The sequence below is a fragment of the Aythya fuligula genome, chromosome 9, assembly GCF_009819795.1.
Source record: "Aythya fuligula isolate bAytFul2 chromosome 9, bAytFul2.pri, whole genome shotgun sequence".
NCBI classification, from domain to species: Eukaryota; Metazoa; Chordata; class Aves; order Anseriformes; family Anatidae; genus Aythya; species Aythya fuligula.
In genome coordinates this window covers 23,457,327-23,473,975 of record NC_045567.1, presented here as the reverse complement: position 1 = coordinate 23,473,975, position 16,649 = coordinate 23,457,327, and the positions used below count along the sequence as shown (strand labels likewise).

At 39.2% G+C, this 16,649-nt stretch overlaps 1 long non-coding RNA gene across 1 annotated transcript in view; it reads left to right on the top strand.

The window, feature by feature from the left end:
- Positions 1-6,029: 6,029 nt before the first annotated feature.
- Positions 6,030-16,649, top strand: part of LOC116492653 — a 114,030-nt gene continuing 103,410 nt past the window's right edge. The window contains exon 1 of the long non-coding RNA XR_004253610.1: positions 6,030-6,258. This is a non-coding gene — a long non-coding RNA (uncharacterized LOC116492653). The remainder of the gene's footprint in view (positions 6,259-16,649) is intronic.

Below are 16,649 nucleotides of genomic sequence, written 5' to 3'. Positions count from 1 at the left end.
TGAATGGGCTATCTTGATGGAAGATTCTCCTGTTTCCTCTCATCATTGCTAAAAGATGATGCTAAAACACTCTTGCTTTCTTTAGTGCATCTCATGAATGCAGTCTTGGAAAACGTGGTCTTTTTGTATGGTTAGCTTTTAACTGTCTCACTGAGCATTGAAACAAGACTGCTTGGAGTATGGCTCCTAGGGAAAGTAATCATCAGAAGTAGATAAAATTGAGGGAGAGTTTAGCTATGAAGTTCAGAAGATTTGAAAGTGAAGCACACACAAAGAATGTGTTGGAAGCTGAATTTGTCACAATGGCGTTATGGCATAGTCCTGGTAAAGTGTGTAGAGCACAGACAATGGGAGGGGAATGGCCATATGGAGCAGCAGATTGTGCCTCTTAACTAATAAAAAGAGTAAAGTGTGCTATGATGGGTTTTTGTCTAGACTACTCTTCTTTTGAAGACCAAGTATGAATTCCTACAGCTTCTACGATCTGAGATTTGATTTTACTTTTTCCTAGTTTAGTAAGATTAGATATTTAGTGCAAAATAATTGTCTGGATGCTGGTTAAAATTAGTGGATATATAAAATGATTAAAATGGCTTCCTGACAGCACATTCAGGATGGTTTGAATCACCCACTGGGTAACATGTTTCTGACTGCAGAGTTGGCTTAAACTAAGTGGAGGCTAAGCCATCACTAATAACTTAGCCTAACAAGTGTTGACACCATGAAATTAAAGTTGAGTGTGAAATCAAGGTTATATGGTTGCTTACACCTTTATTATTGAGTAATCTGAGTGTGTGTTGTGGTTCATCTTCCCTCTCCCCCCTAAAAAAAAAAAAAAGAAACTAATCATTACTCTCCATTCTGGACTCCGAAGGGGATGTTTTAGTCAAATTAAGTTCTATGAACAGTATATACAACCCAAACAATTCATAGATGAAGTTAGTTTAAATCTCCTACTTGTCACAGAATATTGGAGTAGTTGAGTATTTCTATGTCTCATCTGTACGTTCTCCTCTAGTCTGCAAACAGTCATTATAAAATTGGGGTATGGTACTTCTAGAATGACTCAGTTCATTATTAAAGGATACCAAGCCCGAAAGGCTAGAGATAATTACTTTTTCATACTATTAAGTGTTCATAAAAACATGGCATTATTTTAAGGTTCAGTGTGAGGTATATGACTAAAATAGCATTAAAATTTTATTTTTACATTCTACAAATATAATGACATTTAAAATATGACATTTAGAAGCCAGAACTTCTAATATCAAATGATGTCAGCTTATGTGGCAATATTTCTTTCCCAATTGCAGATAGATGACTGTCAATGTCACCTTCAGTACCTGCTATTAGTAGTTATCAGCTATACAATTCTATTTGTAAAAGTTCTGTGGCACACTATAGCCATTAACGAAGTCAGTTAATTAGTCTCCCCTGCTACATGAACAGTACAATTACTTCACCATTCACTTTGATTTTGTTGACCAGCAGAGTTTTCAGGCGAATGCGTAGAGTCCAATTAATATGTTGTGGGCTTGCATAGAAGCTGCAGCTCACACTTCTGTGTGATTTAAGCTTGGTATCTGCTGTGTGTGACTTCAGTTTACTTTTTGTCCACATCTGTTACCATCTGCACTGCTCTTTAACAAAACTTCTTCTAGGTGCTCTTCATTTCAGATCTGGTATGCATATGTTTTGAAACATACAGAGCAATTGGGAAAGCAGGTGGATCCAGAGTTTAGTCTTGCAGAGTTCTTATTTTAAAATTATTAAATACTGTATCTCCTAACTAACCTAAGAATACAAATTTTACACACTTCTCTTCATTAGATATCTGTAGTTCTGATTCAAACTGAACTCAAATTTCACTTAGCATTTAGTTGGAGACCACAGAATCACAGAATTTCTAGGTTGGAAGAGACCTCAAGATCATCGAGTCCAACCTCTACCTAACGCTAACAATCCCCACTAAACCATATCCCTAAGCTCTACGTCTAAACATCTTTTAAAGACTTCCAGGGATGATTAAAGACTTCCAGGGATGAAAGTCTGTCAATGAAACTTATATGTAATAAATGAAGAAAGCTAGAGCAGTTACCAATTGGGTGTCATGTCATGGCTTTTTCAAACTTGCTTGATCACTGAGTTTTTTTTCTCTTCTCCAGTGTTTTTCTCTTTTGGTCAGTTTAGTAGTATGGTTCTTATTTACTGTAGTTTTAGCAAGTTTTGCTACTATGCTTTTGTAACTCCGTCTATGACTCCAGCTTCATTTGTTTCAGTTTCCTGGGTTGCTCATCCCTTCTTTTTGTTCCTTGTTTTCATTTTCCTTCTTGTTTTCACTTATTGCTGGATTTGTGCATATTTGAGTTAATCTGAAAGCAAGATATATTGCAGTAAAGCAAATAAATTCACTAAGACACTAGCCTTCCTTGTTTTCAAACACTTGTTCACCGTGTATGTGATGAAAGCTGGTATCTTGGGGCACATGGGGAATTGCCTAAATCATACAAGTAGAAAATCCCACTTGATATATTTTGAAAACTGAATTACAAAAATAAGGATAACCAAAAACTCAATTCTGTATTGTAGACTTTGGTAAAAATATATATATATATATATATATATAATAGCTAATAAAATTGAAACAGGAAATCACAAAGGTCTATAGAGAAATGTTATCAAAAGTGAGAAGGTAGCATTTTTTTTTTTTTTTTAAAGTACCATTCTGTTGGTAAATACTGATTTCTGGGCTTCTAAATAAGCAGGCTGATTTTTTTTTTATGAAGTAATAGCATATAAATATTTTTCCAGTTAAACACAACTTTGTGCTCAGTGCTTTTGCAGAGCCCTGCTTCTGTTTAGAACCATGAGTGTCAAATCAGGGAGGTGCTCCAGCATGTGCTCCCTCCCCAAAGAATTCAACAGCCCTGAGAGTGCAACAAGCTGATGCTTATGTCAGGAGCTGAGCTCCTTGCTTAGGAGATTACTGCTTCTGTTTTCTTTTTGTCATAAGAAGAAATATTGGCTAGGAAATAACATATCTTTGAGTGCTTTTGAAGGCTTTTTAACAGCAAGTGTTTTCCATGAAAATCAAACAACTTCATAACAGATTTTGTATATATATACCCACCTGATTCCTTCCTACAGTTCTTTGTCTGTGTTTCTTGGTTATTGTAGATTTGAGATGTTAGCAGGTTTTCTACATCTGTGGGAAGCTGCTGTAGGGAAGGTAAGGAGCTATATATTGGAATACTTTTTCTATCTTAAATGACAACTGAGCTTTTCAGTACCCACTGGTGTGTTGAATCAAGTATTAAAATAATGTACGTACTCTTAAGGGTCCATTACTACTATAGGCACAAATGTGCTTCTATTAAATATAAATCAATATATTGGGAACACAAAAATATTGGAAGCTATTTTAATACCAAGAAGAAACTATGTGTTGATATCCAGAACTGGCAGTTTTGTGTATTGATAGGAAGAAATATTCCATTGTGTGAGAGCTGCATGGGGAGAGGTTTAAAAAAAAAAAAAAAGGCAACTGTGCTTTTAAATTGATTTTCAAATCAAGGCCTTAACTTCTCTTAAATCAGCAAAAAGTGGTGTGCCTCTGAACTGGTAATCTTCAGGTATACTGAATTCCTTTGCCTGTTTTCTTGAACAAGATTAGATTTGGACTGTGCAGATCCTATCCTGTCAACAATGTTTGCATCCTGAAGTGGCCCATCACTCCAGAAGTGACCTGTTTGTTCTTCATAAGCGAATGCACTCCTGCAACAATCAGCAAGCCTTAGCTCAGGTCACTTTGTCCCTAATGCAGTCCCAGAGTTTCTCATCTCTCCTGGTTATGGCTGTCCACTTGTAGATACATCACTTGAAATAACTAAGCTGACAACTAGCAAGCACTTAAGCGTACATTGAAATGATCTCCTGTGCTAAGATGTTCTGGCAAATGCCCTGTTTGCTTTGTGATCCGATGTGGAGCGCATAAGCTTTTGTCTAAGGACCCCTTCCTGAAAAAGTGCCTACAAAAGCTTGTCTGCTGATGCTGATAGTGTGGTAGTGTTTAAAAACCTTTAAAAACATAAAAATAATAAGATGAGCACTTCGTATGGTGTTTCTGGAAGGGAAATGATTCCCTCTGTGGACTGAAAGCCTGTCACCAAGTGTGATCATACAAAATGATCATACAAAAGCAGGTACTACTTCAGTAGTTATTTTCTCCTCTTAGTATGAACCCAGGTCAGGAGAAGTGTGAAACTTAAATGAGCTAATTCCTCCTTATTGCAAGACTGCAGCAGCAGTTATGGTGTTGCAATGCATCCGGTGGGTTGTCAGGATGCTCATTTGTTTCTGTGATTACTCATCTCTCTGCACAGTCTAACAATAATGGCACCTTTGAACATGATACACACACACAAGGATGCACAAAGCTTTGTTCCTCTGCATTGTGTAATTGAGGCATCGAGCTACAGGCAAGCGGGAGGCTCGGTGAGTGTTAGCGGTGGTTAGTGCTGATGTTCTTGGGATGGTTACTGTGCATTTAAATATGTCTTCATTGTGTAGATTTGTTTTGTGTTTTTTTTTCTGTTCAGAAATCTTATAGCTGGCTGAAATCAATGTTGTCATTTTATTTCGTAGCCTTGAAGACTGAGTGGTAGTGGAGTTATTTATTTGTGCAGATAGTATAGTTATACACTGGAAATGAGCAATGAAGTTGCACATGCTTTAAAATGTTCAACTATGAACAATCAAAACAGTGTGGAAAGTGGGTGCATAATAGAAAAGTCGAGCTAATTTATGTTCATTGCAAGATGAAATAAAAACATGCCTGCCTGTGCAGGTTGGCTGGAAAAGCCCCAACAGCTCGCCCCCTGACAGTGGGATGTCTTCCCCATTGGTTTCCCACATGTTCCAGAACAGTGGAACTCCAATTTTCCTGGCAGGAGAGCTGGCCACCCCTCCATTTAAGCTGACACCTCAGCATCATGGTTCAGCACTGGGAAGTGGGTCAGAAAGCTGCACATTGCAGCCCTCTGGGGAACAGGCAGGTGAGGTGACCTCTGCCTGCGCTGAGACAGGAGCTGAAGGACTCCTGCAGAGGCCATTACAGTCACGGAGGAGAAGGGAATAAAAGAAACAAGGAATAAATAAGCATTCATTTCTAGCATAAAATCAAGCTAGTGGAAAGTAAAATGAACAAACAAAGGAACAGAGAAGGGGGAGGGGGGGGGGAAATCAAATAGCTTATGTTGAGAGAATAATGAGGAAGGGTAATTGGAATGACTCATTTATAAGTATAAATTAGACCCACTTCATGTTACTGAGACCTAGCAGGAGGGATGGCATGGCTGGAATGATAAAATCAATAGTGAGAACCTATTTAAGATGAATCAATTAGGGGAGAAAAGTAAGAAGAGTAGTATTTTATAATAAAAGTGACATTAATTCTTTCCTATCTTAGGGGTAGATTATCTTCAGTGCTCAGTGGCCTAAAAGAGTCAGAATTGCTGTGAACAGCAGGATCCCACACCCAAATGGCTGGAACAATCTCTTTACACCTGGGACAATTGTGTTGGGAAAGATGGGGGGAAAAAAAATAAAAGCTTATGCAACTTCTGCCACCATGTGAGGCCTTGGGGCAGATGGTATGGAGTGGAAATATCACTCTACTGATGTACCACTGAATTCAGAGGACTGATGGAGAGAAGTCCTAATTTGAAATATGCTGCATCTTCAGACTCAGTTATAGAGTGCTTATTGACATAAAATGCTGAGTATGCTAAGGAAATGAAAAGTTATTTCTTTGTTCTCCAAGTCCTCTTGAGCTGATAATAAATATTATGCAAAACCAGAATGAAGTCCAGGAGCTTGATACTTTAAAAACATCAGAGCTGCAACAATATGTGGACCAAAACCAAAGTAATAAAGAATTTATACTGAGGAAGACAGGAATGTTCTTTGGGGTCACATATAAGGAAGAGGACATTGTGGGGTGGGTTAGTAAGCTGGGCTCAAACACCACATATTGCAGTACTGCTGAATGCAGTACTATGCCTGTGGAAAGGAAGGTGGCCTTCCCATGGGCTGGGAAGCTTGTCCTGGGAATAAGAAACTGAAATGGCCCACAGGGAGAGGTAAACGTGAGCCCATGTAGAAATGCCATCATGAAGGCCAATGAGACCATCAGCATCTTGTGATGGAAGAGGAAGAACAAGGGAATTCCGAGTGGTGTATGTACTGCTTCTCCTGCAGGTGAGTGCTTGGCACCAGGGCTTCAGGGAAGGCTTTCAATAACTGAAGTGTATAAAGAAAGACAGAATGGTTACAGGACTTGAAACAATGAAAGGAAATGAGAAGCAACTTGGGTTTCAGAGAAACTCCACTTCCTGATCTAAGGGCTTGGGAGTGATTTGGTGATGGATGTACTGGACAGTACAGAATTTTCCTAGAGGAAAAAAAGGATGACTGCTCAGTCAGCAATCGATGCAGACAGTCATACTCTGCAAATGCAATTCTTTAGCAACAGGGACCATTAACCAGGAGCATAAACTCCAAAATGATTTCTGAAAAGTTCTCCCTACAGAGGCTTTGTACAAGATAATTTTTTTATTAGAAAAAAGTCTTCAACAAGGGTTAGGTCCTGTATTTTCTGTTATGTTAAAGTTGATTATTGCTTTAATGTTGATTTTGAAGAAAAACATCTCTGAACAGTTTTTTTAAAGTTTCCTAAATTTAGCTGAGACTTTATTATTGTCTAAGTAAAATTTCTATAAACTAAATTCATTGTGAACTCCCAAAAGGAAATATCAACTATTAACTATTCAAACCAGGTTATTCTTTCTATTGGATACTGTAACTAATTTTTCTTGTTTATATTCAGTTTTTTCTTAAAGTGATGAGACTTCAAAAGACCCTGTATAATGAATCTGCCCTTTTCCAAGGAAACAGAACATGACTCAAACACAAATTCACTCCCATAGTACAGATTACAAAAACAAAAATCATTTCACCCTGCTCTAGAAATTGAATACATAAACCATACATGAATAATATTTTTAATACCTAAACAAAAGTATTCCAAAAATTGTTCTGCAGCATAAAACTGTTCTGACCTATAGAGTTTTTATTTTCTACCAAGCTGTGAAATGATATTGAGGACCTTTTAGGTGCATGTGGTTCAGAGTGTGTATTGTTGAGGGCCAGTGAAAGATGGATGTTTCTGGGCTTGGATTTCCACTGAGCAGTGACTGAATCAGAGGACTCAATAGGATGCTGGTCTCCATCTGCACTGTCTGACCCAAATTAGATCAGAAATCAGTGGGCTGTCAAGAATGAGTCACACTGAAGTACCTAATAATATAACTGAGTGCCTGACAAGAGAGGTGGGAGGGGGTTCATATTTCAAATGCTAATAGGACACCAAAAAAGAGGGCAAGATGGTGGAAGGTACTTGCTGAAATTAGGCTAATTACAGACCTGGCAATTCTGGCTAAGCAATTGTCCAGCTTTTAAGTTTTGTATGGCTGAACACTGCTTACTTTTGATGGAGTTTGAATTTACATTTGTTTTCTAATAAATGCTGCAAGGAAGCTTTAGGAAGCTATTGAGGTGTCTCCAGCTGAGGAGCCTTAGAGGAAGGGGAAGTGTGCAGCTGAGGGCAGCGGGGGGCTCTGAGACATTGCAGATAAGCCCCAGGGTAGAAATACACTTACTCTTGCAAGCAGATGACAACGTGTGCTCTGTGGCCACGTGGATGTGTGACAGTCCCCTTCCTCTGTGCCTCTTCCATCCCTCCCAGCATTGATGGCACCACCCACAGTGCCCCATGAGTGCCAGTCCCTGTTTCACAGGGTGTGGAATTGCTGCTAGGCTACCCTCCTAAGGGCTTGGTTTTGTTAGTGGATTGGGTGTTTCTGTTTGTTTGTAACTTCCTCAGATAGTATTGTGCTCATTAAATCCAGATCTTTATGGTATTCAAAATGCCTGTATCCCCCACCATACAAATGCAGCAGGAACCGCCTGTTGTAAAGCTCTACCAGGGAGGAATTTCAATTCAATAGCAGCAAAGAGGCTGTATTATTTCAGAAGGTTCTGCTGTCAATAGGTGGCAATAATATCCTTCACTGCAGTCACTTAATGTATGTTTACAGTTTTCCTCCGCCCCAGTTGGAAATTTTATAACATAGTCTCAAGTTATTTATATCTCCAAAGTTCTGCATTTCCACCATTACAATTTTTCATGTCAGTATAGGCCAGCTATGGGGGAGGCATAGCACGACATTACTTTATTAAAGCTGACACTTTGCCTTGGATTGAATGAGTTTTCATCCTCTGTATGTGCTGCCAAAAGTCATTAGCATTCCAATTCTGTTTTGCTATCAACTAATCTCCACCAAAATATTTGCATGAAATCACATTCTTACACCGGTCAGATACACACCAACAAATACATAATCTGAGCCCCAGGTTGCTGCTGCTGCTGTTCAGGTGCTCAGAGCAAGGCGTCCTCACTCAGCCTGGTTTCTGGGAGCCGCAGGCAGAGCTTCCTCAGGCGCTGTCGCCGTTCCTCTCTCGGGTGCTGATTTATACAGTATGAATCCAAGGCATCTGAAAACACGTCTGTCTTTGTGGCTTATCAGAAAGGGTGATGACATTAAGGTTTCTTGAAAATTTTTCATCTTCTGAAGCTTATGGAGTGGAAATGCATCTTCTTATTGCTGAACATTTGCTGAATCTGTTTAAGCACACATCCACACAAAATGTGAGAAAGTCTGTAAAATGTTCAGACAAATACCAAAATCAGGCAGGATGGACGCCGTCAAGTTCTCCCTACAGAGGTTAATCTGCTTTCCTTCATTCTGTTTTTCAATATCCTCTTAAAATCTGGGAACACTATTTTCATAACTGTTTTGTCCTGCTTTGGCTTGGCAGCTGTGGGTACACTACATTACAGTTACCCATGAAATGCTTTCCCTATGTGTGTTTTAAAAGAGATTACAGCATTTTAAAGTTAAGGTCTGATCACAGTCATGAAAATAAATAAGTAAATAAATTCTAAGTTGATGCACAACCTTTGCTAGTATTTTCCTGAACTCTTTCTGATATGAGAAACCAGGACTTGCCTGTATGAATATATGTGCATAGCACAAAGTTACCCTTGATCTGGGAGGCTAGATTCTCCCTTTCACAAAATCTGAGTGCTGGCAAATCACGGTGTCCCACAGCGTTTTTGCAAGGGATGGAAGGCAGGTGATCTGCTGGCTGAGTACTTTGTACTTGCACACACACAGAGTGTCCTTAATTCTCTCCAGCAACCACCCTTTAACTTTTCATCCTCAGTCTCCAAGGGCTTTGAAAAAGACAACCTTACCCTCTCCTATTTCATTTTTGCAAAACTTGTAGAGCAACTTTAACCTTAACCAGCCTTGGGGAAAGCTGCTTCATTTCTGAAAGCTGTCAGACCCCCAAGACAGACACCCATGTGGTCGCATGTGTTGTTTATCATCACAGAAATGCGCTGCAAGGGTTTGCACAGCCCACCTGCTGGTGCAAGATGTTTCAGCAGTCATACCTTTGCCAGCTCTGCTGCCTGGATGTATTGTACTAGTACCTACAGATTGTGTGGCACATGTCTTTTGTGCTGTGTTCTTCAAGTTGCTGTGATGTTTCTGCCAGAATATTATCATAGGGATTTTTTTCTTCACTGAGTAAAAGGAACTTAAATCTATGACATTATCAAAGAAATGGTAAATAAACAAATGGAAGCACTATGGACCATTCATTTGCCTTCAATAAATATATATATCCTATTTCTGCAAACTGTGGCTAGGTTTCAGAGATTTAACAGGGTCTCCTTGGAGGTGCAGATGACTGCAGGCACAGGTTTGTGCCAGATGAGCAATTTCTCAGTGCTATCAAGAAAAGGTAGTGGTGATCATTAGCTTTCTCTAATTTCCTTCTTGCTCTCCTATATCATTGAAATATGACATTAAAAACAAATAAAACCATAACTCGCTAATATTGGTGGAAATCAATCAGAAATACTATCTTATATAGACTTGTAAAAAGAGGAAGAGAGATTAAGGAAACTGCATCCTCAGGGCTGTTTCTCCTCACCCTTTCCTGTTCACGATGATTTGATTTTTATATCCCTGATGTGAATATGGCAGGGCAACATTATTATAGTGACTAGCACAATAAAGCCCTCAGTCTCTCTGTATTAAAAACTAATTCTTGTATAGAAATCCCGCAAGTAAGGGAAGATGTACGGATTTAATAGGGACTTCAAAGGATATCTGAGAAACTTGATTTCCATTATACCAACAAAAAAATCTGTGTGTTTATGTAATTCATCTTTATTTGCTATTCAATTCACAGCTCGTAAAGCAGATTGAATTAATTCTTGGAGTCACTTAAATGCATTTTAAAAGTACAGTAGCTATTTCATAATTTTATAGTTTATCCTTAAAATCAGTACTACCCATAGTACATTTTAATCTTTATTGATGTTATTGTAATTAGGGAAAATACAACAGTTTCCTGTACATTTTTCCAAGTCCACAACGGTACAACTTTAAGTAGCACATCACTGCGCACTCTTATTTTCATCCTGTTGTCATGTGTGATAGAGTTAGATCTTTATCTATCAATATTATCCACGCTAACCTTGCCAGATTGAGTTTGTGAAAACTTTTTGGTATTGATCCCTTCTGGTTTCATCACATCTTTTCCAGCAGATTGCCTTTGGGCTTGGCACCGAGGGAATGCTGATTAGGGAGGGCTGTTTATTGTAATACTGATGGAGAATGACAATGAAGCTCCTGTTAGAAGTGTCCTGCCTGGAGAATGATGATAGTGAGAGCAGTGAAGGTTAAACGTTGATAACTGTATTGGTGAGTCAGTACAATAAATCTAAGTGTGCCATCTGCATCCTGGGAGGTCATCAGTTCAGGACTGGTTAAAGACCTGAGCTGTCTGGTGGGTGTAGTGACTGTCCCTGCCTCCAGCAGGAGGTGGGTGTAACAGACCACAGGTGAACCGTGCTGCTTGGAAGGGTGAAGTATGGTGGCAATCTCATCTCTATTTTGGTTTTTGGCTGTGCAGAAGTATATCAGCAAATAGAGACCCAGGGAGCATTTTTTTATGGAATGATACCCAAAATTACCCAAAACTGTGGGCTGTGTCCCCCGGTTCTTGCCCATCACCTCTGGTTGTGTTGTATCAGGCTGGTGCTGCTGCCACGCAAACTTCAAGTGAAAGCTAAACCCAAAGTTTGCCTGTATTCACAAAAAGTTAGAGAGCAAATTGTACTACACTCTGAAATAATATTTTCCAAAAATTGCCGTTTGATTTTGGCAATCAAGTAAAACACATGTGCTTTTTTAAAACTTGAGGTCTTCCTTTCCATATGGGTCCAAAATTCCCAAAAAGTGCTGGAGTACTGCAGCTGAGAGCTGAGGCCCCCTGCTCTGCCTGTGGGAGCAGACCAGCCCTGCTGCTCTGATGCTCATAGCAAGTGGAAGAATTAAGTATAAATGTGGAGGTAATTACATGGAAAATAGTAGTACAGGAAAAATAGAATGATAAAAAGGCAGCAATTAAGAACTGATAAGAGAGCTATAACATAGAGATGAGTGTATTAGTTCAATAGAATTTAAGTTTTAGGTAAACAGAAGTGATATTTTAGAAAGGATGTAGACAGCACAATACAGGTAAATGAGAATACAGTAGAAAAAGAGAAATACAATAAGTGAATGAATGTTAATTACTAAATGTAGATCAGCAGCACATAAAATATGTATGGCTTTGTGCATAGCTTGGCAATATATATATTACTTAGGTTTGTAGAGAGCTATTTCTGTTACTTGTTTTGCTTCCCAAACAGGACAGAAACCTATTGCCACACACTTAGAGCCTTGGCTTTCAAAAAGTGGTGCAACACAGTGCAGAATCAGGGTCAACCACTGTTGCTGCTTTTTAATATCAGTAGAGAAATGACTTTGCACTCATCGCATCAAGAGGATTGTGAAGTTCAGAAAGTACCACCTGCTCTCTTAAATGGACAGGGATAAGAAGTGATGCTGCAAGGAAGGTAAAAGTGATATGATAAGATGTGCAATGTAATAGGGAATGCAAGTAGTTACCAGCAAAACACCAAAAAGCATCCTCAGTTTGTAAAGCTGTAAATACCACTGCTGTGATAAGTTTCTGGGAAAATACAGCAGAACAGGCCGTGTACTTGACCGCTGAAGATGTCAAGATGTTGAATGTGGTATGTACCTGATGTCTGAAGATGTCAAGACGTTGTTCATCTAATTTGCCCAGTTTAAAAAAGCCTCCAGCAGCCTCCAGCTTCTTGCCTTGCTGGAGAGCACCAACCTCCATCTTCCCCTGGAGCAGCCCTGGGACCCCAGGACCCACCTGCCCATCTCAGGCTGCTGCTGGAGCCCCAACACCCTCTGCAACCCAGAACCTCTCCACCTGGACTGCAAATAAAATATTCCATCAGGTTTTATGTGCTACAACAAAACAGTCTCCGGTAGATTAATTCAGCAAATTGTTGAAGAGCAAACCAATGCTCTCTGCATGGAAAATTACCTGTTTCAAATTTCCATGCTATACTTTAGATATATTATTGCTTTTACTGATATAAAATGAAATTAATGTGCAAGAAGCTACTGTGTCACACAGAAAGTTGTTTGGTCGCTTCAGTGCTTTGTAGCCCTTGTGGAACCTGTTAAACTCTGGGGTTAAATGAATGCTTCTGCACAGGAACAACTCTTTAAAAGCATGACTGCACTGTCTACTGTATGCACACATGCACCTGCACACTTTTGCATCCACCACTGTATTAGCGTCAACACAACTGGCAACAAAATTGAAAGAATAGAGGCCACATTGTGGTTTCTCCAAGGGGGTGTCTGAATATTGTTGAAAGAAATCTTTCTATTTTGTTCTTTTTTAAAAAAATCATATCCATTATTTTCTATTCTTCAGTGATGTTTGCAGGGAGATTGTGATATTTTTTTATGGAATTGTATGTTTCTCTCTTAAAAAAAAAAAAAAGCTTTTCAAAGCAAGACAGCTGTGACTGTGGCTGCTTTTATATTTATAATATTTACTGTGTTTAAAAATTATAATTCAGTATTTAATGTACATGATTTAGGAAATTAAAAGCAGTGTTTCCAGTAGAAGAAAGATGGTCTCCCACTTCAGGTGTTAATAATTAATTACACAAGACACTTTATTACTGAGTTTTGTGACATTAATTTAAACTTCTTCAGAAACTGGTCACTGCCCCTAAAATATGTCTACATTCCTAAGCAAAGATCCTGTAGTAAATACAAATGACACCTAGTACAAAGCCATGTGTCTGTGTAATGTGTTTTGTTATTTAGTTTATCTCCTTTGACTCTTCTCAAAATCCTTAAAGGCTGAGAATTAATACTACTACTACTAATAATAAAAGAAATTACAAATGCAAAACCTCTATCATAAACTCATCCTCCCCCTATTTTCTGAAGCACCTCGTGATTTTCAGTATCTTTTTTTCTTTTACATGCCCAAGCTGAAGCACCTTAATGCTAAGCTGGTTTTAAAAAAATGTGTGCTTGGTATTTCTGAAAATCAAGGCTAGCTGAAAGGCTTTGTGAGGTACTGCAAATGGAAGCACCATAAATTAGGTGGTGCTAATCCATTTGGTTTTAATGAGATTTAGTATATACATAACTGATATCGCCAAGGCCTAGCAACTGAAGCTTTTGCGAGCTATGTGAGGAGCCTGCAGCTCAGAAAACTTTGAAAACATTAGACTTTTAATAAAATGGAACAAATAAAACAAAACTGAAGTTCATACTCTTTATTGTCATTTTTCTTGGAAGGAGCAGATGGGACTCTGCATATGCTCTCTTGACATGCGTTCCCCTGCCATCCCCAACTTCAACAAACCTTCACTGAACTTGCTGAAATAATCCATTTGGGAAGGAAGTGACACCCTTTATTTTTCCCCTTGCTTAAATCAGCACTTCTGCAGCTGAATGTGCGACCGAGGGACGTGGGAATCCTGGGGCCCGTTGCCAAGCTGGAGCTCAGCCCACGGTGTGCCGCACCGTGCGATGCCAGCTGATCCATTTGCTCCGTTTGCAAACATCACTTTTCTGATGTGAAACCAGGCTAGGTCTAGGAACTTAATTAAGGGGGAAATGTGTTGTGCCGGCTGTGGCAAAGAAAACAATTGGCTTTTACAGTTTTTGGGCTGCAAGTGCTAGGCATTTGTTGCTTGTCATGTCGAATCCTACACAAAAGTCAAATCTGTCTGCAGGTCGTTGCTTTTCCTACCCTGGGTTCTCAACATAACGGATGGAAACCTGGGGTTACTGGCGCTGGTGAAAGCAGCACTTTGCCAAGAATGTAAGGCTCCAAGACGGTTATGTTTTGATGCTTTGGAAATGTAAAAGCTGGATGGTCAGACTCTATCCTCACAGTTTTAAGCTGCTCCTCCTGTCCCCATCATCTCAAGGGGTTTTAGTTAATGTCTTAAGAGAACAAATGAGCTCCACCCCTGGGCAGCTGGAAAGGGTTAGGGGAGGGAAAACACCCAAGGGCTGTAGCTGCTGAGCTTTATAACAGCAGCAAGGGAAGGAGCTTTGTTTTTTCCTTTCCTGGTAGTGTTGTAGCTTTGGTCCTTTTCTTACATCTACCCTAAAAATTCACTGTGTTATGAATGATGAAACAAAATATTTGCGGGTCAGGTCTGTTTTTCCCCCTTCTTCAACACATCCAACTGTGGGAACCTAGAGAGGAAATCTTACTTCTGCCTGCCTCTTGTAAGAGGTAAGTTTTGTGCCAGGACAATACTTGGCTCAGTACAGCTTGTGGGGAGTGGAAAGAAAAGGTAGAATCTACAACTTATGCTTTTCAAATTCTGCTAAAGCAAGTGTAAATAACTCATAAATAAAGCTTTTTTTAAGACAAAAGATGGCTTTCATTTTAGTTGAAAAAGATTTGTCTTTAAAATGTACATGCATTAGAGCCCTGATGTTAGAAATCTGTTTTAATACATAAATTGCCTTCCAAGTTCTGTCTCCAAATAGACTTTGGAAAGTCTAATCCTTCCCCTTTCTAAGGCATTTAATTTGTTCTCTTCCCTTGTCAGACCCAATGAAGTTTAATTCCTATAGCAAGGTTTAAGCAACTTCACAGTGAAACTTTTGCATCTAAGTAAGCAAGAGCATAACAACAGTGCTGAATATGGGGCTGGTGCAGACAGCAAGTAATTATCTGACAAGTCAGATGCCATGTTCGATTCCTGAGGAATTTTCTTCAGCAATAAAATGTGTATTTCTTCCTTGCCAAGGCATAAGGCCCTGAAACTCTGCTGCTTTGAGATTGCATAGCTAGAAAGGAAATGTGTTCATCCTTTTCTTTTTTCTGACTCATGCTGTAGGAGCAGCATAAAGATGTCCCAATTATCTCACCCAAAGCACGCCTCCTTAGCACAGGACAAAGGAAAGAGGCACAGATAAATATGTTGGGTGTGGGGCTGCTTCTTGTGTGCCCAGTCTGCCACCAGGAGAACGGGAGCTGGGCAGGACAAGACCCCCTTAGAGCAGAAAGCTTGCGGGCTCTGTGTATCAGCCAGGGCTGATCAAAATGCCGTGTTGGCAATGGGGTTTATCCTGCCCTCACTGCAAGTGAGATATTGAAACAACCTTGGGGAGGTCGTGTTTATCCCAGGTGATACTTATTTGGAAGATTAGGAAGATTTTTTGTGTGTGCCTATTCTGCATTATTGACACATAAGTGTTCACTTGCATTGGTGGGTGCCAGACATGCTTGATTTGTCTGAGGACCTAGTGTGCTGCCTATGACAGGGTCACCAAGCAAATGCATATAAGGAATAGACTTTGCTTTGTAATAACGGTTAAGCCAGACAAAAGCTTTATCTTATTTATTTTTGCTTCAGGAGAAATTAATGTAGCTGTCTGTATTTCTGTACTCAGTGAAAGAGGATTTAACAAACCAATCTCACCAACTAATCAACAACGTGTGCTTTCTGTTTTGAATTGTTAAAAGAAAATATTGGCTAAACAAAATTCTGTCCCTTTTATCACGCTATTTCCTAGGAATATATGGCCTTGAGTAGAACACCGTTATATTAAATTAATACTTCTCAAAACTTTAGGCTGCGGTATGTGAAGGGGTAATTACCAGCTCTGGTACAGTCTATGCTGTGCAATATACGGGCTATTTGCCAAGATTTACTGTGAGCACTGTGAAGGAGCAATGAAAACTGCCTGAGCTATAATCTTAACAAGAAGTAGAAATACAGTGCTGCTTATTTCAGCATTTGTTAGGCACTACCTTTTCCAAGACAGTGCTATTCTTAACTTTCAAGTGGCTAGAGTTGGTTTCTTTAAAAGCTGTTTTCCTCTAAACTAAAATGGTTGAAATTTTAACTCTTTAAATACTCTTTTTTTTTTTTTTTTTTTTTTTTTTTTTTCTTCTTTCCCCCACCCATTCACAAAATATTAACTGGGTTTTAAAAAGAACATGTGATTTGATCAAGTTCAGGGATGAACTGTTAACTGCAGTGATGTGGCCTTTGGGCTCCATGACTTACACATTAAATCACAAGCAAGTCT